Below are 24021 nucleotides of genomic sequence, written 5' to 3'. Positions count from 1 at the left end.
CATGGTCTGATTGAATGATGGAACAGGCCCAAGGGACTGAATGGCCTACTCCTGTTCTTATGTAGGAGTAATAAGGTCGAGGTGTGTTCAAATCATATATCAAGTAAAAGATGCCAAAAAGAACAAAATGTTCCTATTATATTCCTATAAAACATATAACATTACTAATTTTTATCGTTTTGCTTGGCAACTATGTTAGCAGAAGCTGACAGAACCGTAGTCTCTGCTAGTGCTTCAATGAATAATTGAGGTCAACAGCTCGAGTATAATAAAGGTATCTGGATGTTACAATAGCTTCTTTGGCAACCTGTGGTGATCAGTCACAGTCTGAAAAGAACTGCTGCAAAATGGGTCTGTGCACAGTCCAGACACAAGGTGGATTAAAATACAGAACATAATCTGCACGCCATGTTTGTCCAATACAGAAACCCAAAAATCTACTTACAGGCTGCAAGAAAGTAGGGTACAACATGGAATGAATTCACCATGGCACAGTGGTGGCACTCTCATCTATCCAAGTCATAAGGTTGTGGCCTGAAATCCTATTCTAGAGACTTGAGCATGTAGTCTAGCCTCCATGCAGCACTGAGGGAGTGCTGCATTGTCAGAGGTGCTGTCTTTCGGATGAAACTTGAAAGCGAGGCCCTATTTGCCCTCTCAAGTGGATGCAAAAGTTTCCATGGCACTTTTTTGAAAAAGAGCACAAGAATTATCCTTGATAACCTGGCCGATACTTATCCCTCAATTAACATCGCAAAAACAGATTATCTGATCATTATCACATTGCTGTTTGTGGGATCTTGCTTTGTGCAAATTTGCTGCTGCATTTCCTCCATTAAAACAGTGACTACACTTGTACTGCATGGCCATGAAGCGCTTTGGGATGTCCCGAGGTAATGAAAGGCGCTATATAATTGCAAGTCTTCCTTTTTCTATTATTTCATGCCATTAGTACACCAACAGAATTTCAATTTTCACTTCCCAATATAATCAGTGGGATTGTTAAAGCTGTATTCTAGCTGTTTCTAATTTTACAGGAGGGCTGAATTCAGAGGGAAAGATAATATGATTCTTTAAACTCCAAACTTCCAAACTTCAATTCTGATTAGATGCTACAGGTTTGCCCAAGGAAATTATTCTGGCTCCTTCACATTCAACAGAAAGACATCAGCCAGAAGACAGAAGACACATCTTGTGTTCTTCTGGTGAGGCAGCAATATTCTCATCCACATGCTCAGCCTTAAATCCTCTTTAGTCTGCACAGTAATGGACAGAGAGAAGAGCAGCTAATCAGGTCTGACCTACAGATGACAGCCTCACTTCAGCTAACGCGGCAGAATTGCCACGTCAGTGATGCCGGGTGGGAAATAAAAAATAACTTATTTCTGTCTTTGGCTGAGGTCCACAGGCTGTTTCCTGGTCTTGGCCTGATCTCTCTGTCTCTCTCTCTCTCTCTCTCTCCCTCTCTCTCACTCCCCGTCTCTTCCAGGCTGTCTCCCGGGACTGGATTCTCAAAGCGCTTTGGGGGCAAGCACAGGTGTGGGTGCAAATTGACGATTGCATCCCCGCAAGGTGCCTCCGAAACCTGTTGCAAAGAGAGGGGGTGGGGTGGGGAGCTGGAAGCCATCTCAACTCCAATTAACTGCCTGTTATGCTCCTTGAGGAGCTTGTTAACAGGTGGAAGGGAATTTTCAGAGAGGAGAGCAGGCGGAGCAAGCAGGTCCAGTGCACAGAAGTGCTTAGCTGTCAGGAGCATTGTGGTTGGACATCGTTTGATCTCGATAATTGTTCAAAGCAATTGAGAAAAGTGGGATTGAAATATAGCACTTGACCTGCCTTCCTGTTCCCCGTCTGACCACTTGTTTACACTGTACTACTGCTGGCCCTCTGATCTGCTGCCTGCACCATTCTGCAAGGCGATGGCGATTCCTGTCATGGCTGCCATCTGCCGATGTTGCAGTCTGGAGCCACTTCCCACCTCCATGCTGGTCCTGGCACCACTGATTTTTCACCACACTGGTCCCTGGTTCAATTAGATCATTCACATTTGAAGACAGCCTCACGTAAGCCAAGCTGATGTGGTGTGGGGTAGGACCCAGAAATTATCCAGGCATCGGGGTCCCGACCCGGAATGAAAATCTAGCCCTTGGTCTTGGCCTGAAGCCCTCCACCTCTCTTTTTGTGCTTCACTATCAGGCTGTCTCCTGGTCTGTATTGTCTTGGCCTGAGCTGTTTCTCTTTCCCCCTCTCTCTCTCACCTGTTTAATCTGCCAGCCCAAGGACACAAATTGCTCACAGGTTAACTCCAGAGCAGTCTTGCAAAAATCACAGCCATTCCTGAACTATGCACATAACACGAGTGATTTTTCAAAATCAATGATCCAAGAGTACTCCAACACCGCAGTGCGCACAGAGACACAACTGTTTCAGATTTAAATTACAAGTACATCACACTCCATGTATATTTATAACATCTCACCACATTTCTCATTTTCAAGACACATATTCCCCAAAATTAATTTATTTCAACTCATTCCTTTCATTCAGTTAGCCTCTCAAAGATTGCACTGCTAGATTCTGACACAGCCTTAGATAAATGGCGATTTGCAGGTTAGTGACATCTTGCAATGAGGACACGATAAAATTTGCCCTCAGTACTTTCAAATAACTACTGTGACATTTTAAAAAGATTTCTCAGTTAAAACAGGTCAGTGAAAGGGAGGAGGGGTCAGTGAAAGAGGGAGTGAGTCAGTGAAAGAAAAGGAGGGGTTAGTAAAAGAGGGAAGGAGTCAGTGAAAGGAGAGGAGGCGTCAGTGAAAGGGGAAATGAGTCAGGGATAGGGGGAATGAGTCAATGAAAGGAGAGGAGGGATCAGTGATGGGGAAACAAATCAATGAAAGGGGGAATGAGTCAGTGAAAGGAGAGGAGGGGATAATGATAGGGGGAATTAGTTAGTGATGGGGGGAATGAGCCACTGAAAAGAGAGGAGGGGTCAATGATAGGGGGAATGAGCCAGTGAAAGGAGCGGAGGGGTCAATAATAAGGGAATAAGTCAGAGATAGGGGGAATGAGCTGGTGAAAGGAGAGGAGTGGTCAATGATAGGCGGAATGAGTCAGTAATAGGGGGAATGAGCTGGTGAAAGGAGCGGAGAGGTCAATGATAAGGGGAATGAGTCAGTTATAGGGGGAATGAGCTAGTGAAAGGAGAGGAGGGGTCAATAATATATTTTTATGTCATGAAAACATAAGAAAGAAGAGCAGGAATAGGCTATTTGAGCCTGCTGTGCCATTCAATACAACCATGGTTGATCTTCTATCTCAGTTAAACCTTCCCGCTCAGGCGTTACGTAACCATAATGATCCAGGCAAAGAATGAATACTTCCCAGACGTGATGGTACACCAACCTTCATGTTCACCAACCTTACTTCTTGTTGTCACAATTTTTGGTCACACATCTCTGACAACATTTACCATTGCAAATTGCTAAGTCAGCATGTACCATTCAAATAAAAACAGATAGTGCTGGAACTACTCAGCAGGTCTGGTAGCATCTGTGGAGAGAGAAAAACTGTGAGATGCTGCCAAACCTGCTGAGTATTTCCAGCACTTTCTGTTTTTATTTCAGATTTCCAGTATCCGCAGTATTTTGCTTTTATGTCCCATTCAAATTAAAGGCCTGCTACCCGACCCGAACCCGACGGGATCCGTCGACATGTGTCAGGTTCGGGTTGGGTCGGGTTGCTCTTCCGGGTCTGGCTTTCGGGCTCGGGTCGGGTCGGGTCGGGCACACAAAGTAAGAATTGCATTTTGCTCTGCTGATAAGTGTTAGAAGTAAAAAGCCTAAGCTGGGAGTCCGGGACGTCAAGGAGCGAAACTCTGAGTCTGCGCAGTGAGCGAGTGAGCATCTCTATGACGTCATCACGGTCACGCTGCAGCTTCCTGCAGATTCGGAGTCGCAAGGTAGGTAAAGGGAACATTCCGGTGGTCGGGTGGGGCTCGGGTCGGGTTCGGGTCTGGTGAGGTCCTGTCGGGTTCGGGTCGGGTTTTTTTTCCCCTGACCTGAGCAAGCCTTTAATTCAAATATTGTGACATCAAGTGTCACAGTGTAGTTGCAGGCTCTGGTCACTAGGTGGCTTTGTGAAGCAAGTTTCTGAAATCTCTTGCCCAACTCCATTACCAGTTTGTGTGCAAAAGAAAACTAACTGCAGCCAATTTATTGGTCTATGTGATATTTCTGTATCATTGGCGTGACCGTGGCCTTGCAGCAGACATATAGCAGCCTCTTGAATACAGTTGAGCTGTTCACAATTTTAAATCCATGTGCATTTAATTAGCTGATGCTTAACACCATTGCATCCTCATCTGTAATAGCTGCACAGAGTGCCAAGCATATTAAACTCTCCAAGGGCATTCTTAAATTATTACTTTTAAAAAAATGCACTGATTTTTTTTGTACTGAGGCAGTTTAGACACTGACAGCTTTATAACCCATTTCAAATTGAGCAGCTGCTAACAAGTGCTGGTTATTGGAGAAAAACATTGCCTCTCATGACTTGGCCAGGAAGTGAAATAAAGTTACCCAGCCACGGCCTCCTGCTGCAATTAGTGTTTTCAGTGGGCAACAGAAGCAAGAACACCCATTTTACAGGAGACATTCTTTAGATTGAGGCAAGATTTCCCGACTGCCTGTAGTCTCATTTGCATTGGGAAAAAAAATGCTGTTTAACCACGAGAAATGTTGAGGTTTAAAAATGACAGCATGAAGATGGCACTTATGCCGCGTGAAGGATGAATGACTAAAGTACTCAAAGATAAGGAAGGTTTTGATTGAGCAACAGGCAAATCTAAACATATATAATTGGAAGAATTTGGTTTGACACAAAATAAAAATTAGCCTTTAGATGAGCACCTAATGACCTCAGTTGACAAAATGTATATTTGTTGAATACCCATCCAAGTGCTGTTTATTTTTCAGAAACATTTACTTGAGAAAAAAAGACTTGCACTTCTATAGCACCTTTCAAGACTTCAGAATGGCTTTATAGCCAATGAAGTACTTTTGAAGTGTAGTTATTGTTGTAATGAGGGAAACGTACTCGCAGGTCTCAATATTAAGCAATTTATATTAAAACAAGGTGCTTTTTGAGTAAGGATTTTTTTTTTAAATTAAGCCAATTTTTCGCTACATATGTTGAACATGGTCTATCTGACATGGTCTATTTAGGAAGACCCCATTGTTCTGTTGCAAGCGACTCCAGGAATAATACTTGACAGGACACATGAGGAATCTCACTACGGGAAGGTAAACAGCAAATAAAGGAATAATTAATGGTCACTTTTTTAAAACAAGAGAGAGGTCTGGGAGTCAAATATCAGCCGAACGTGCTTCCCAACCACATTTACACATGCCACATGCTGTGCATTTATCGTGTGATTTCTGTAACAAATAGCCCAATGACAAGTGCAAGCTTTAGCAGAAGGAGCTGATGGCACACAATACAGTGCTCTCTGGGCTGCTGGGCTCTGATATTTAATAGTGTTACACGGCTTAGATCATTGCCTTCCTCTAATTACAGGATCAGATCTCAGGCTTATATTGTAATCACTCCTGAAATGTGTCTCCTGTTCCAAAGTTTCTGATCCAACAAGATAAGGATAGGTTGCTTCCCGGGAGAAACACAAATCAAAGTCCCCATTTCACTTTTAAGTGAGTTACTGTGTTTTAAGCTTCATTTCAATTTAAATTAAAATCTTTACTTAATACATACACATAACAGTCTGGAGTAGTGTATCTGTTGGTAGCACTCTTGTCGGAAGATTGTGGGTTCAAGTCCCACTACATAGACTTGAGCACATTATCTATGCTGACACTCCAGTACAGTACTGTATGAGTGTGCAATATCAGCGGTGCTGTCTTCTGGATGAGATGTTAAACTGAGGCCAATATAAAACATTCCATGGCACTATTTAAATAACAGTAGGGGAGTTCTTCCCAGTGTCCTGGTGAATATTTGTCCCTCAATCAGTATCATAAAACCAGTTTGTCTGGTCAGTATCACATTGCTGTTTGTGGGAGCTTGCTGTGTGCAAGTTAGCTGCTGCATTTCCTTCATTACAATAGTGACTACACCTCATTGGCAATGTCGTACTTTGAGACGTGAAAGGCACCATTTAAATGCAAGTTCTTTCCTCTTTCATTCTTGATAATTCAGTCCTGTTTTGCACATTCGAAAAATTTGAATGATCTAACATTTTGAATTAAGCAATGCAAAGCACGAAACAGTATGCAAATTAGTGCTTTAAAAAACCCTGAATTATCAGATAATTGGGATTAAGTAACTCTGAATAAACTGTATAAGGGGGTGCTACTCGCCTTGGGTGGTAACATAAAATAGGCCACATTGAAATAGCAACCCAGCTTACACATGGCTTGCTTTACTTTTCAATTGGGAAATGGTGTGAGTATAAAGCAGGCTGCCAATTCGCTATCTCTCCTTTTTCGCTGCTGCCTTGATGAATTTCAAACCCATCAGCACCAGTATTTGACGAGGGCAATATTGCAATCTGCATGTTCAACTCTAAACACAGCTCACAAATCAGACAAAACTGGGTCAACACTTTTTTATTTCAATAAAAGCAAAATACTGCGGATGCTGGAAATCTGAAATAAAAACAAGAAATGCTTTTATTTCAGACAGATTCACCACCCTAACCCCTCTTCCCTATCTGCTGGTATATAAACACTCTGGTTATAAATTTGTTTACTTCCCATCTCAATCGAAATAATTTAGTAAATGCCTTGTTGTTGCTGGCGGTGAGCTAAGCACAGCTGCGTTGGGGAGTTTCCATCCCAGGTACATTCTGTTTACCAGCTTAAAGCACCCGTCACTACTGCACCCTGGCAAAGGACTGACAACTCTCACCAACAATGCTCAGCGTAGGACAGACTTTGAACTATTTAGCCTCAACCACCATATCATTTCAGGCAGCAACTCGGAAACCAACTCTAACTTTAAAACCTCCTTGATCACTAACATATAATCCCTTATTGATTTATTTTTTAGAAAATAGCTCAAAAAACATGTTCATCTCGTGAAAGTGAGAAACTGGAAATATATAACTCTTTCTGAGCATTCAATGCAGTCATCATGTTTTTAGTTTATCATCTGAATAAATCTTACCATTGTACTCAATCACTAGAAGTTTGATGCCTCCTGAATACTCTGTCCTCACCACTGGACAGAGCTGCATTAACTACCTTAACATGCAAGTCACTAGTGGACAGTGAATTGCATTAACCAATTTACATGTGAGTCACCACTGGACTAGTGGGATAGGATTGTATTAACTATCTTAAATAACAGTTACCAGTAGACAGAGCTGCATTAATGACTTACGAGTCACCGATAAACTGAGAGCTGCAGTAACTGTTTTAACCTGCGAGCCACCAGTAGGTAGAGCTGCATTAACTGTGAGTCACTAGCAAACAGCACAGCGTTAACTATGAGTCACCAATAGATAGAGCTGCGTTAACTTTAAGTTGCCAGCAGAGAGAAGTATGTTATCTAAAAGTGATTGGTAGATAGAGATACATTAACTGTAAGTCACCGCTAGATAGAGGTGCGTTAGCTAAGTAACTGGCAGACAGAAGTGAGTTAACTCCAAGTAACCCGTAGATAGAGGTGTGTTAATACAAGTAACTGGTAGATAGTGGTGCATTAATTACGAGTCACTGTACTACTTCAACATGTAAGACTGATAAATTGTAAATTGTCACATATGATTCTCAAGTTGTGTGTTAAGTGTGTACTTCTGTGGAACTTAAAATGTAAATGAAAAAATAACGATGCTGGCCTGAGAGATAATTAGCAAACATGTAAAGCACTGTGAGAGAAGAAACATTAAACCTGAAAGCAAAGTATTTGGTTGAATTTCCTCTTTAAAGGAGAATACTCCATATAAGGACCTGATTCCAACTACATGAAATAGCAACTCATTCACACTGCACATCTTGCCAGCAAAACCCTATAAATATGTTCAAAATATGTTTTTAGTCTTTCCGTGCTTCCAGTAGCCCTATAAATAACCTTACACTGTGAGTTCTAGACAACGTACAGCATATGATAATAACAAGCCTTACCAGAAACTTCCTTACCTGATTGCCAGAGTCAGCAATGAGCAGACATTCAAAGCGAAACTGGAGGAGAAGGATACTAATTGCACAGAGCAAAAACATGCAGGATAATGCCTGAAGTCTTAGCATGGATGTATAATGAACACCGCCATTTTAAATACTGGCATCTGACATCATTAGATGAAACTAAATTAACGCGCATCTCATGTACATAACTTCATAGCTGGGCCATGCAACCATGTTCAGCCTAAGTAGCTCCAGGATATGAAAGGTCGTCCGTGGTCAAGCAATTTTGTGAGCTGACGAAAATGAATCAGGATAATTCTGTCAGCCCTTGACTTTCGTTACTCCCCAATTAAGAGACGTCACCATATATTATAGGCAGCTATGCTTTTGTGATAGCTTTTAATCCACACTGCAGTTTGGTAATTCAGTGTTTGCTTGTTCCTGCTTCCCTTCTCTGTGGGACTAAGATGGTACATTCCAAACAGTGAGCGCCTAATGGCCTTCAGATCTATTGCTTTGCCTGCGAGGGTTCAGTCTGACTGTTGTCATAGCAACGTTAGCTGAAAGCTCACTTAACCCTTGCTTAAATCTGGTTGTCTATGCACACTGAAGTAACATCTACGGATCAGTTAAAGAAAATGTGGGGCAGTGACTCAACCACATCTCCACTTCACTTTCCAAAACATCCCTAAATACCAAAAATGTTTCAAACCCATTTTGTCTCATTTCCTCTGAGAAAGGTGTCCAGTAATATACAAACTGAATTTAGAATAGCCCCATGCTTTACAAGTCGGCATTGCCCACAGTTCAATAGGCCCCAAATTAATTTGAGAAAATAGAAAAAAAGAATTGTTGGAAGTAAAAATAGCAATAACTATTTCTCATCCGTTTATCAATCCACAAAGATACCGGTGGTGTGCCGAAGATGCTCTACATTAAATGTGGATTAGTCACTGAGAATAAATAGGCATTAGCTATGGTTCTGTGGGTAGCATTCTTGACTGTGAGTCAGAAGGTTGTGGGATTAAGTCCCACTCCAAAGACTTGCACATGTAATCTAGGCTGACTCGAGCGTATTACAGGCTGCACTGTTGAAGATGCCATTTTTTGGATGAGACATTAAACTGAGGCCCTCACACTGTTCAAAGAAGAGCAGAGGAGTTTTCCCGGTGTCCTGGCCTATGTTTATCCCTCAATCAACATCGCTGAAATAGATTATCTGGGGCACAGCAATGTTTGTAGGACCTTGTATTCAAATTTGCTGCCATGATTCCTTCAGCAGTGCCCTGTTGACTGTAAAGTGATTTGGAATGTCATGAAAGGTGCTATATAAATGTAACTTTTTAATGGGAATGAGATTTCTCACTAGGAACTAAACCAGGTAATTGTGGGAAGATAGATGTCAAAGGCCTCTCGCAAGGCAACTCTACATTTCCAGGTCAATGACTGTTCAACATTCTATATGTCTGAAGAGTATATATAATGTCCTGAATTAGAATTAGAATTAGAACATTACAGCGCAGTACAGGCCCTTCAGCCCTCGATGTTGCGCCGACCTGTGAAACCATCTGACCTACACTATTCCATTTTCATCCATATGTCTATCCAATGACCACTTAAATGCCCTTAAAGTTGGCGAGTCTACTACTGTTGCAGGCAGGGCGTTCCACGCCCCTACTACTCTCTGAGTAAAGAAACCACCTCTGACATCTGTCCTATATCTATCACCCCTCAACTTAAAGCTATGTCCCCTCGTGTTTGCCATCACCATCCGAGGAAAAAGACTCTCACTATCCACCCTATCTAACCCTCTGATTATCTTATATGTCTCTATTAAGTCACCTCTCCTCCTCCTTCTCTCCAACGAAAACAACCTCAAGTCCCTCAGCCTTTCCTCGTAAGACCTTCCCTCCATACCAGGCAACATCCTAGTAAATCTCCTCTGCACCCTTTCCATAGCTTCCACATCCTTCCTATAATGCGGTGACCAGAACTGCATGCAATACTCCAGGTGCGGTCTCACCAGAGTTTTGTACAGCTGCAGCATGACCTCGTGGCTCCGAAACTCGATCCCCCTACTAATAAAAGCTAACACACCATATGCCTTCTTAACAGCCCTATTAACCTGGGTAGCAACCTTCAGGGATTTATGCACCTGGACACCAAGATCTCTCTGTTCATCTACACTACCAAGAATCTTCCCATTAGCCCAGTACTCTGCATTCCTCCTTACTCTGTTACTCCTTCCAAAGTGAATCACCTCGCACTTTTCCGCATTAAACTCCATTTGCCATCTCTCAGCCCAGCTCTGCAGCCTATCTATGTCCCTCTGTACCCTACAACATCCTTCGGCACTATCCACAACTCCACCGACCTTAGTGTCATCCGCAAATTTACTAACCCACCCTTCTACACCCTCTTCCAGGTCATTTATAAAAATGACAAACAGCAGTGGCCCCAAAACAGATCCTTGCGGTACACCACTAGTAACTAAACTCCAGGATGAACATTTGCCATCAACCACCACCCTCTGTCTTCTTTCAGCTAGCCAATTTCTGATCCAAAGCACTAAATCACCTTCAATCCCATACTTCAGTATTTTCTGCAATAGCCTACCATGGGGAACCTTATCAAACGCCTTACTGAAATCCAAATACACCACATCCACGGCTTTACCCTCATCCACCTGTTTGGTCACCTTCTCGAAAAACTCAATAAGGTTTGTGAGGCATGACCTACCCGTCACAAAACCGTGCTGACTATCGATAATGAACTTATTCTTTTCAAGATGATTATAAATCCTGTCTCTTATAACCTTTTCCAACATTTTACCCACAACCGAGGTAAGGCTCACAGGTCTATAATTACCAGGGCTGTCTCTACTCCCCTTCTTGAACAAGGGGACAACATTTGCTATCCTCCAGTCTTCCGGCACTATTCCTGTCGACAATGACGACATAAAGATCAAGGACAAAGGCTCTGCAATCTCCTCCCTAGCTTCCCAGAGAATCCTCGGATAAATCCCATCTGGCCCAGGGGACTTATCTATTTTCACACTTTCCAAAATTGATAACACCTCCTCCTTGTGAACCTCAATCCCATCTAGCCTAGTCGCCTGAATCTCAGTATTCTCCTCGACAACATTTTCTTTCTCTACTGTAAATACTGACGCAAAATATTCATTTAACACTTCCCCTACCTCCTCTGATTCCACACACAACTTCCCACTACTATCCTTGATTGGCCCTAATCTAACTCTAGTCATTCTTTTATTCCTGATATACCTATAGAAAGCCTTAGGGTTTTCCCTGATCCTATCCGCCAATGATTTCTCGTGTCCTCTCCTTGCTCTTCTTAGCTCTCCCTTTAGATCCTTCCTGGCTAGCTTGTAACTCTCTAGCGCCCTAACTGATCCTTCACGTCTCATCCTAACATAAGCCTTCTTCTTCCTCTTGACAAGCGCTTCAACTTCTTTCGTAAACCACGGCTCCCTCGCTCGACAACTTCCTCCCTGCCTCACAGGTACATACTTATCAAGGACACGCAGTAGCTGCTCCTTGAATAAGCTCCACATTTTGATTGTTCCCATCCCCTGCAGTTTCCTTCCCCATCCTACGCATCCTAAATCTTGCCTAATCGCATCATAATTTCCTTTCCCCCAGCTATAATTTTTGCCCTGCGGTATATACCTGTCCCTGCCCATCGCTAAGGTAAACCTAACCGAATTGTGATCACTATCACCAAAGTGCTCACCTACATCTAAATCTAACACCTGGCCGGGTTCATTACCCAGTACCAAATCCAATGTGGCATCGCCCCTGGTTGGCCTGTCTACATACTGTGTCAGAAAACCTTCCTGCACACACTGGACAAAAACTGACCCATCTAAAGTACTCAAACTATAGTATTTCCAGTCAATATTTGGAAAGTTAAAGTCCCCCATAACAACTACCCTGTTACTCTCGCCCCTGTCGAGAATCATCTTCGCTATCCTTTCCTCTACATCACTGGAACTATTTGGAGGTCTATAAAAAACTCCCAACAGGGTGACCTCACCTCTCCTGTTTCTAACCTCGGCCCATACTACCTCCGTAGACGAGTCCTCAAACGTCCTTTCTGTCGCTGTAATACTCTCCTTGATTAACAATGCCACACCCCCCCCTCTTTTCCCATCTTCTCTGTTCTTACTGAAACATCTAAATCCCGGAACCTGCAACATCCATTCCTGCCCCTGCTCTACCCATGTCTCCGAAATGGCCACTACATCGAGATCCCAGGTACCAACCCATGCTGCAAGCTCACCCACCTTATTCTGGATGCTCCTGGCGTTGAAGTAGACACACTTTAAACCAGGTTCTTGCTTGCCTCTTGTGTCCTTGTAACCTTATCTCTGACCTCACTACTCTCAACATCCTGTACACTGGCACTACATTTTAGGTTCCCATTCCCCTGCTGAATTAGTTTAAACCCCCCTGAAGAGCACTAGCCAATCTCCCCCCCAGGATATTGGTACCCCTCTGGTTCAGGTGAAGACCATCCTGTTTGTCGAGGTCCCACCTACCCCAGAAAGAGCCCCAATTATCCAGGAAACCAAAACCCTCCCTCCTGCACCATCCCTGCAGCCACATGTTCAACTCCTCTCTCTCCCTATTCCACGCTTCGCTATCACGTGGCACGGGCAACAACCCAGAGATAACAACTCTGTTTGTTCTCGCTCTAAGCTTCCACCCTAGCTCCCTGAATTTCTGTCTTAAATCCCCATCTCTCTTCCTACCTATGTCGTTGGTGCCTATGTGGACCACGACTTGGTGGCATGCAATCCAACTATGGAGCAATGATACTTGGAATGTGTTTCTGCCTCTCTTCCCTCACTTAAACTGGATGCTTTTATTATTATTTATCACATTTATACTTCAAATGCTATTATTTGAGTTGCCAATCAGTCATTCAGGTCTCAAATCCATTTTAACTGTTAAGCATTGAATGGCACTCAGTACCTGTCCATAAAAACATGAGAACTAGGAGCAGGCCCTTCGAGCCCGCTCTGCCATTCAATGAGATCTGATCTTCTACTTCAACACCATTTTCCTGCATTATCCCCGTATCCCTTGATGTTTTTATTATGTCGAAATCTATCTATCTCAGTTTTGAACATACTCAATGACTGAGCCTCTATTGCCTTCTGGGGCAGAGAATTCCAAAGATTCACCATCCTCTGAGTGAAGAAATTCCTCCTCATCTCAGTCCTAAATGGCCTGCCCCTTATTCTGAGACTGTGTTCCCTGGTTCTAGACTCCCCAGCCAGGGGAAACATCCTTCCTGCATCAAACCTCTCGAGCCCTGTAAGAATTTTGTATGCTTGAATGAGATCACCTCTCTTTCTTTTAAACTCCAAAGAATAAAGGCCCAGTCTATTTAATCTTTCCTCATAGGACAATCCTTCCATCTCAGGAATTAGTTTGGTCAATCTTTGTTGCACTCCCTCTATGGCAAGTATATCTGTCCTTAGGTAAGGAGACCAAAACTGCACATAATACTCCAGGTGCAACTCACCAAGGCTTTATATTGTAGTAAGACATCTTTACTCCTTTACTAAAATCCTCTTGTAATAAAGGCCAACATACCATTTGCCTTCATAATTGCTTGCTGTACCTGCATGTTAGCTTTCAGTGACTCATGAACAATGCATCACCTCACACTTTTCAGGATTAAATTCCATTTGCCACTGCTCCGCCCATCTTACCAGCCCATCTATATCATCCTGTAATCTAAGGCTTTCCTCCTCACTATTTACGACACCACCAATTTTCGTGTCATCTGCGAACTTACTGATCATACCTACTATATTCACGTCTAAACCATTAATGTACACTACAAACAGCAAGGGTCCCAGCACCGATCCCTGCGGTGCCCTACTGGTCACAGGCCTCCATTCACAAAAACAACCCTCGACCATCACCCTCTGCCTTCTTCCACTAAGCCAATTTTGGATCCAATTTTCCAAATTACTCTGGATCCCATGGGCTCTTACCTTCTTAACCAATCTCCCATGCGGGACCTTATCAAAAGCCTTACTGAAGTCCATGTAGACTAAATCATCTGCTTTACCCTCATCTACATACCTAGTCACCCCCTCGAAAAATTCAATCAAATTTGTCTTATCTAGAAGATGACATCACTGACAGTGCAGAGCTTGCTCAGTACTGACCCTGTGACAGTGCAGCATTCCCTCAGTACTGACTCCCGACAGCGCACCGCTCCCTTGGTACTGACCCTCTGACAGTGCACCACTCTCTCAGTACTGCCCCTCGACAGTGCAGCACTCCCCCAGTACTGATCTTCCGACTGTGCAGCACTCCCTCAGTATTGACCCTCCGACAGTGCACCACTGCCCCAGTACTGACTCTCCAACAGTGCAGGGTTCCCTCAGTACTGCCTTTCCAATGGTGCAGCACTCCCTCAGTACTGACCCTCCCACAGTGCAACACTCCCTCAGTAATGACTCTCCGATAGTGCAGCCCTTCCTCAGTGTTGGCCCTCCGCAATGCAGTACTCCCTTAGTACTGACCCTCTGTCAGTGCAGCGCTCCCTTAGTACTGCCCCTCCGATATGCAGTACTCCCTCAGTATTGTCTCTCCGACAGTGCAACACTCTCTCAGTACTGACCCTCCAACAGTGCTGCGCTCCCTCAGTACTCAACTTGCAGTGTTAGTTTTGTGTCATCTGCAAACTTGGAAATATCACAATTGGTCCCCACATCATTGGAATAGAAGAAAGAATTCCAATGACATCATAAGCAGAACACCATCAGTAATTAGCAAATAGATTGGTTAAAGATCTTAAGCACGTTGAAAGAGATTGCAGCCTGAGAAAACGTCCCTGTAAAGGGATGATCTCATTGCCAGTCTCCAGTTGTCAGTTAGATATACTCCAGGCAGTAGAACAGTTGCATAATTAAGCAAGGCCCAATTTATACTGAGAACAGGCCTTCAGATCGAGAAGTGTGGGGTCACAGACTCAGGAGAATTGTAGTCTTTCCTGTTTGGCAGTTGTTACAACTGCCCCAAGTATCTACTCAGGTTCAGTGGTGTCAGCAACTCCCATAAGTGGTCTGACCACCTGCTTCTTATGGAGTTGACTCCCTACGTCCTGTATTTCTGAGCACAGCGGTCTGCAAGCTGTGGCTGCAGAGCCACATGCGACTCTGTCATTTATTGCAAGGGGAATGGAATATAAAAGTAGAGATGTTTTGCTACAGTTGTACAGGGCATTGGTGAGATCACATGTAGAGTATTGTGTACAGTTTTGGTCTCCTTACTTAAGAAAGGATATAATTGCATTGGAAGCAGTTCAGAGAAGATTCACTCAACCGATTCCTGGGATGAGAGGGTTATCTTATGAGGAAAGGTAAGGATGAGAGGTGATCTTATTGAAACATATAAGATCCTGAGGGGACTTGACAGGGTGGAAAGGATGTTTCCCTAGTGGGAGCAGCTTAAACTAGGGGGCACAGTTTAAAACTAGGGGTCTCCCACGTAAGACAAAGATGAGGAGAAATTTTTTCTCTCAGAGGGTTGTGAGTCTGTGGAACTCTCTTCCCTGGAGAGAAGTGGAGACAGGGTCATTGAATGATTTTAAGGCAGAGGTAGACAGATTCTTGACAAACAAGGGAGTCAAAGGGTATCGGGGGTAGGCAGGAAAGTGGAGTTGAGTCCACAAACAGATCAGCCATGATCTTATAGAATGGCGGAACAGGCTCGAGGGGCCGAATAGCCTACTCCTGCTCCTAGTTCTCTAACATCTCATTTGTAGCTCTCAAACTTTTCCAGTTGGAAAGCCTAAAAAAAATTGAATCAAGAAAAGAGTCATGTTTTTATTGTGCATATAAAAGGCTAATCATTATGCTATACTTAACGTTTTCAAATGATTAGTTTAACAAAAAACATCATTGTGCTCTAAATAAACCTGTTTGAGTGGTATAGCTACACCATGGGTATAGATAATTCCTTTGATTCAAGGACCAGGTTTTATGGTTGTGACCATTATTGTTTCAAATATGGCTGAGATGATAAATTATTCTCAATGTGCCACTAGAGTCACAGGGTTTGGAGGCGGGGGAGCATAAAATCAGGTGGGATGGTGGCAGGGGGTGGGGCTTGCCGCCACTGTCCCACCTCCACCAAAATGTAGTCCAGCACAGGAAGACCTGTGAATGGCTTTCCCGCCCCACTGCCAATTGAGGCCCTTAGCTGGTAAATTAACCCCCAATTAAGGGCCTGTTCCCGCCGCATCCACAATTACTGTGTGGGCTGCTTCCCAGCTCCAGCGGGGGTGGAGGTGGTCCCTCGTTCAAAGGTACTTAGTGCCTGCACGAAGGATCCGGCATCGCGAAGGAGGGGGGGGGGGGCCCGCTGAGGGCCTCCCCCTTCCCTGGCTGCCTCCTCCCCTCCCCGCAACCCCCACCTCGCGAGACCCCTCCTGCCCTGACCTACCTGAGGCCTGGCTCCAGTAACGTTCATTGGCCTCCGGTAGGTGCAGCTACAGCAGCAGCCACCACCTCCGCAGTGGCACTGCAGCTGCCAGCCTCTGATTGGCGTTGGTTCCCCCCAATGTCGAGACCCCCACCTCCAGCATGAAATTGCCCCCATGCAGTCATTTATGGCACAGAAAGAAGCCATTCGGCCCATCGAGTCCACGATTTATCACGCGAATCAATAGCCGAAAATATGTCTTAATTCTATGAATTTAGTTAAGTCTTAAGTTAAAGTTTGTTTTAAAGATAACTTTTCTCACAAAATTATAATTAAAAAGTCAAAAAATGCAATAATGCAGAGTTAGATCTATTTTAATTTTGATTTTTTTCTGTTGATATATAAATTGAACATATGTATTTTATTTATTATATATGCAAATTATGTATTCTACCAGAGACACCTGGCAATTTGCCAAGTATTTGGTTTATAAATGCCAAATTTCCATCTTGTGGCTCCCAATTGTTTTTACTTAAGGCAATTTTTTAAAAACGACCCCTATCCTAGCATGATTTGACATATAACCAGTCAAACTCTCTTGTGAGCTGGTCTCTAGACCTAAACTTAGAAACTACAGTCTCAGAGACAAGGATGCTATCACTGAGCCATGACTTGACACTAACCAAAGCAGCTTCTGAATTGAACTAAACTATATTGCCACATTATACACAGATGCACTCCTTCGATCTATCTGAAGGTGGATTGAGTTAATGCTCGACAAAACGACAATCAGTTCAATTCAGGTGCTGTTGTCAGTGTCAGCTGTGGCTCAATGGTAATACTCTTACCTCTGAATAGCTGTAGGTCCCAGTCCAGATTTTAACCACATAATTGATGCTGATATTCCAGTGTAACAATAGGGAAGTCCTGCACTGTCAGAGGTGCTCTCTTTTGGATGCGATGCTGCACTGAGGCCCCATTTGCCCTCTCAGGTGGATGTCAAAGTTCCCACTGCACTATCTGAAGAAACGTAGGGGAATTCTCTCTGGTGTCCTGATGAATACTGATCCCTGAACCAACACCTAAAACAGATTATCTGCTCATTATCACATTGCTGTTTGTGGGAGCTTGCTGTGGGCAAATTGGTTGCCATGTTTCGGACATTACAAAAGTACTTTATTGGCTGTAAAGTGCTTTGGAACATGCTGAATTTGTGAAAGGGGCTTTATAAATGCAAGTTCTTGCTTTTTCTTAGACAGTTCTCAAAACCTATGGCCACTGCCAGATCTGTGAATAAGTGAAGTTGTTCCTATTTTCCCAATTAGAATATGCCGAGTACAAATCACATCCTTAAATATGTGAATGTGTCATTGTCTAATTACTCAAAGACAGTAAGCATTGTTGTTCAATGCCTTTAGTTTCTACATATGCTTTAGTTGAACATCTCGGATGCTTGTTGTTTGGAGAAATGTGAAGAGATTCAAGCAATGGTACACAGGAACAAGAATAGACCATTCAGCCCCTTGAGCCTGCTCCCCCACTCTTTTGGATCATGGCTGTTCTGTACCTCATCCCCAAGGTGATGGGCAAGTCCAAGTTTTACTCATTAGTTCCATACACCTGTGGCCTGAACTGGTCAAATGTTTTCAGTTCCTAGCTTCTGCCATTTGTGGATGAAACCCAAAACCATTTAGGTCCGCTCATAAAGTACATACCAGAAAATGTTGTGAAGACAGTGGTTTAGTTCCTAAGTATATAAGAAATCTTCAGCAGATTGTACCTGGTTTCACATTCCTTGACATCAGTGAAATGGTGTGATTGGAATGGAAATGAAAGTCTGGTGGTTTCTACAACAAGCGAGCATATCGGTTTTACATGCAGCCAATCAGTTAAAAATTTACCTATTTTGACAAAAATGACTTTTTCACTTAGATTCCTTATGGTTTAGAATGATTTAAATTGAGCATGTTCTTACTGGAAGAGAGAAGGTTGGGAGATGATATGATTGCTGTTTTTACGATGCTAAAGGGACTAGGTTACATTGAATACAATGAGCTGTTTCACCTTCTCCAGAACTGTAGAACCAGGGAAATAGCCTGCATTTGTAATGGGCTAAACTCTCTGAGCTAGAAGTTCAAGTCCACTTCAGAGGCTTGTGCAAATTATCCAGACAGACACAACAGGAATTGATGCATTGTTGGAGGTGCTGAATTTTTGATGAGGCATTGAACCAAGACACTGCCTGCCCTCTCAGGTGGATGAAAAGATCCCATGGCACTATTTGAAGAAGAGTAGGGGAGTTCTCTCCAGTGCCCTGGCAAATATTTATCTGTCAACCAATATTACTAAAACAGATTATCTTTCATTATCACATTGCTGTTTATGGGAGCTTGCTGTGTTTAAATGGGCTGCCACCTTTCCTACATTATAACAGTAATTACATTTCAATAGTACTTCATTGACTGTTATGCATTTTGGGACGTCCTGAGGTTGTGAAAGATACTATAGAGATGCAATTTCTCTCTCCCTCTGTTTCAAACAAGGATATGCTGCTGTATTTTAGATAGGTTTCCTCTTTTTCTGTGTGCTACCCCAAGTGTGCTCTTCAACTACACTCCACTTATGGAGCAATCTCATCAAAGTGCAAAAACAGATTTTATTCCAAATATGGTCTGTTGAATGCTGAACAAGACTCAACATACATCCTCACAGAACTTGACCAGCTGCGATAAAATCACACCCCAGGCTACCGCCAATCAAAAGCTCCAAAACTTGGCAGGAAACGAGTCTGTACGAAGCTAACGTAAAGCTTCAACTTGCTTTTTGGTTCTCTATAAAGAGCTGTTCTGTTAACACTGAAGCAAAAAAAAAAATCAGCAATACCATTTAGTGCAGCCCTAACCCAGTGATGTAGAAAAAGCTGCCAATAAAACACCAATTGGAGAGTTAAATTCTCTACAGTAGCTGCCTCACACTGTGTGTACATGCACATGATATGAGATCAATACCAGAGCTACAGTTAACAGTTCATTGCAACATGGACAAGCAATTCAATATCAGACCCATCTTTTCTTCTCCTGTGTGCCCAGCGGCTTTATCCATTGCTTTACAGATCCAGCAGATCATGTTCTGGATCACTTCTATGATAAAGACCCATTTTACAAGGGCAGGTCATCATCCTGACTCACAAATTCCTACGCGGAGAACTGTCTAGATATGATGGGGGGTGGTGGGGGGGTGGTGTGGGGGCGGGGGCGGGGCAGGGGAGATGCAAGTGGTCATCACTCTGGTCCCACTGGACGTCAGCCCAGTATTCACAGACTGGAGCTCACATCTTCATCTTGATGAAGACAAATGTAGGTCCTTTACAGTCAGAAACAGGGGAATTTATTATGGGGAACAAAGAAATGGCTGACCAACGAAATGCATACTTTGGTTCTGTCTTCACAAAGGAGGACACAAATATCATACCAGAAATGTTGGGGAACACAGGGCTTAGTGAGAGAGAGGAACTGAAGAAAATCAGTATTAGTAGAGAAATGCTGTTGGGGAAATTGATGGGATTGAAGGCCGATAAATCCTCAGGGCCAGATGGTATGCATCCCAGAGTACTTAAGGAAGTAGCCCTAGAAATAGTTGATGCATTGGTGGTCATCTTCAAAAATTCTATAGACAATGGAACAGTTCCTACAGATTGGAGGGTAGCTGATGTAACCCCACTCTTTAAAAAGGGAGGCAGAGAGAGAGCAGGGAATTGTAGACCAGTCAGCCTGACGTCAGTAGTGGGGCAAATTCTGGAGTCCATTATCAAAGATTTTATAGCAGAGCACTTGGAGAACAGTGGTAGAATTGGACAGAGTCAGCATAGATTTAAGAAAGGGAAATCATGCTTGACAAATCTACTAGAATTCTTTGAGGATGTAACTAGTAGAGTTGATGAGGGGGAGCCAGTGGACATCCACTGGCTCCCCCTCATCAACTCTACTAGTTACATCCAAGGACCACCAATGCATCTATTATTTCTAGGGCCACTTCCTTAAGTACTCTGGGATGCATACCATCCAGCCCTGAGGATTTATCAGCTTTCAATCCCATCAATTTCCCCAACACCATTTTTATTTGGACTTTCAGAAGGCTTTCGACAAAGTCCCACATAAGAGATTAGCATGTAAAATTAAAGCGCATGGAATTGGGGGTAGTGTATTGTGATGGATAGAAAATTGGTTGGCAGACAAGAAACAAAGAGTAGGGATGAATGGGTCTTTTTCCGAATGGCAGGCAGTGACTAGTGGGGTACCACAGGGATCAGTGCTAGGACCCCAGCTATTCACAATATATATTAATGATTTAGATGAGGGAACTAAATGTAATATCTGCAGATTTGCAGATGACACAAAACTGAGTGGGAGGGTGAGTTGTGAGGAGGATGCAGAGAGGCTTCAGGGTGATTTGGACAAGTTGAGTGAGTGGGCAAATGCATGGCAGTGCAGTATAATGTGGATGAATGTGAGGTTATCCACTTTGGTAGCAAAAACAGGAAGGCAGATTATTATCTGAATGGCTATAAACTGAGAGAGGGGAATATGCATCGAGACCTGGGAGCTCTCGTACACCAGTCGCTGAAGGTAAGCATGCAGGTCCAACAGGCGGTAAAATAGGCAAATGGTATTTTGGCCTTCGTAGCGAGAGGATTCGAGTACAGGAGCAGGGATGTCTTGCTGCAATTATACAGGGCCTTGGTGAGGCCACACCTGGAATATTGTGTGCAGTTTTGGTCTCCTTATCTGAGGAAGGATGTTCTTGCTATAGAGGGAGTGCAGCGAAGGTTTACCAGACTGATTCCTGGGATGGCGGGACTGACGTATGAGAGAGATTGAGTCGGTTAGGATTATATTCACTGGAGTTCAGAAGAGTGAGGAGCATCTCTTAGAAACCTATAAAATTCTAACAGGATTTGACAGGGTAGTTGCAGGAAGGATGTTCCCGATGGTGGGGGAGTCCAGAACCAGGGGTCACAGTCTAAGGATACGGGGTAAACCTTTCAGGACTGAGATGAGGAGAAATTTCTTCACCCAGAGAATGGCGAGCCTGTGGGATTCACTACCACAGAAAGCAGTTGAGGCCAAAACATTGTATGTTTTCAAGAAGGAGTTAGATATAGCTCTTGGGTCGAAAGGGATCAAAGGGTATGGGGAGAAAGCGGAACAGGTTACTGAGTTGGATGATCAGCCATGATCATAATGAATGGTGGAGCAGGCTGGAAGGGCCAAATGGCCTACTCCTGCTCCTATTTTCTATGTTTTTTCCTCACTGGGGCATAGTTTTCGGGAATTAAATCAGTGTTTTTTGAGCTCGATGTTATGACCCTAAAATATTATCCGACAGAACTGACTCTGTAATTTCTTGTTTCTGCAACACTTTAACTGACTAACAAACTAATGGAATTCCTCCTGAGATAAGACATGTTGATTGTTTTCAAGAGCTGATATCTCTGTAAGACACCCATGTAGACATATTCCAGTGATGGAGGCTGGGTGGAGTAGGACTTAGTTGCAGCTTCTGCTGTTTTGTCACTGCATTTTCAACTCTGGTCAAGCCTATAATATATTAAATTTGCTATCTCTGTTGTCCTCCTTAATTAGATATCACCATTCTGTGGCACACTGTCACACCTGTAGCTGCATGATTCTGCCACAAGTTAAAGCTCCATAAGCTCCAGTGGCTGCAGATCCCGATACTGGTACCTACACTCTGAGGAAATTTGCTGTGCTCTGACTGTCCAAGAGAAATGCCACAGGACAATCACTCATTAGGGTAAGGTTTACCAGGTAAGGATTCAGAGCGTGCGGGCCTTGTTCAATGGGAGGATGATCAGAGAATTGCGACCAATGGCCCCTGCACTGATTGTAATGAGTCCTTTATGTTGTCTTGTGCAACATAGATGAGATGCATGGAGTCCAGTTTGCTGAAGATCTCAAATAGGTTTATTAACAGCTAAACTGTTATATATAGTACAGAACAATCTATTTACAGAACCTTCCTCTAGCTGTTACAGTTGTAGAGTGACTCTGGCTTGTAGTCACATGACTGCATCCTGGTACTTAGCTCATTAGCATACTGAGATCTTAAAGGGCCATCACTCTTAAGGCAATCACACAACACTGGTTCTTCTGTCAAATGAGGCTCTGCACCTTACAAAATTTAGCTTATTGTTTTCTGCCAGTGAGCCCTGAAAAGATTGTCTTTATATCAAATATGAGGGTTAAACATCTGGGAGGTGTTCAAGAGAAAGGAACCTGGGAACTATTTAACAAACAATGAGATATTACAATGGGAAAGGGGACATTAGGATCCCTATCGTGGATTGATTACGATGGGCTGAAGGGCCTTCCTCATCCATCATTGTCTTGTGATCTCGTGAGCAGCAAAGTTAAGACCAATCTCAGCAAGTTCCTCAAACATGGCTCATATCCTGCCTTTTAATGAGATCCAATAACATGATTCATTAACAGATTGTGTTGTAGAAATAGAAGCAAGGCAAAATTAAACTTTATACCTTATCATGAGATTATGGAGTGAAGATGAGTAAATGGTGGATTAGGTCTGAACACTAACTTTATTATTATTTCTGAGAGTGCAGGTAATATTGGCCTCTTCATTACCTCGGTAACTGAATGGTTTGCTTGATAAAGCCTGTTTGTAACACAGAAACACAAACTGGGTTCCTTGTCAGTACATGTGCTATAAATGTGCCTCAATAAACCACTCAGCTAAGAACTGGGGGATAACAACAGTCATGGTTCAGGCTCCTGATTGCCATCTAGTGACTCCTGTTGGAGAGTGCAGGAGAATGGATAATAACGTGAAGGTAGGCCTGGGCTTTGCTGTGATACCCCCACATTCAAATAACTTGCCCCACATGAAGAATAGCAGCTCGAGCAAGGAACTGAGAGATGCCTGCTGCTCGTACAACTGCAAAGAGTCAGTGACTTCAGGAGAGTGCACAGAAAGAATGAGAATTTAAGTTATTGTGCTAGAAAGTGCAACTGGATCAGATCAATCTGATTTTTATTCTTATTTTGTTGTGTGTTTTAAACTCAGTGAGAAACATTTGTTTTCCTAACTATATATGCCAATCCTTTGCCATAGATTTTGGCCAGCGGAGTCAAATTTGATCCTTCTGCCCATTTTATGCATGACTCACAGGTCTGCTGACCATGTAACCCTGCCCTGTCGATCAGTGACTGCTTGTGTTTTCATGTATGCTTGATTTGCCAAGAGAATTTGGCATAAACACCATGGCACATGGCCTCAGACTTTCGAGACAGAGCCTGACCACAGGAGACTGCTCCAAGCAAGTCAGGAGAAACTTCTTTACTCAAAGAGTGGTTAGAATGTGAAACTCGCTA

General features: G+C 43.3%; 1 protein-coding gene across 4 annotated transcripts in view; it reads right to left on the bottom strand.

The window, feature by feature from the left end:
* LOC137377798 (muscleblind-like protein 3) overlaps positions 1-24021 on the bottom strand; it is a 333150-nt gene that overhangs the window by 291542 nt on the left and 17587 nt on the right. The window contains exon 1 of one of the 4 annotated variants that reach the window (XM_068047867.1): positions 8157-8636. The exons of 1 other annotated variant lie outside the window; for it this stretch is intronic. The gene's annotated coding sequence lies outside the window, so the exon portion shown is untranslated. Of the gene's footprint in view, positions 1-8141; positions 8637-24021 lie in introns of those variants that run through there. 2 more of the 4 variants (XM_068047863.1, XM_068047862.1) reach the window with 2 other exon arrangements.

This window comes from Heterodontus francisci, chromosome 15 (assembly GCF_036365525.1).
Source record: "Heterodontus francisci isolate sHetFra1 chromosome 15, sHetFra1.hap1, whole genome shotgun sequence".
NCBI lineage: Eukaryota > Metazoa > Chordata > Chondrichthyes > Heterodontiformes > Heterodontidae > Heterodontus > Heterodontus francisci.
Note: the sequence above shows the minus strand (reverse complement) of the source record. Positions and strands in the feature narration are given on the sequence as shown.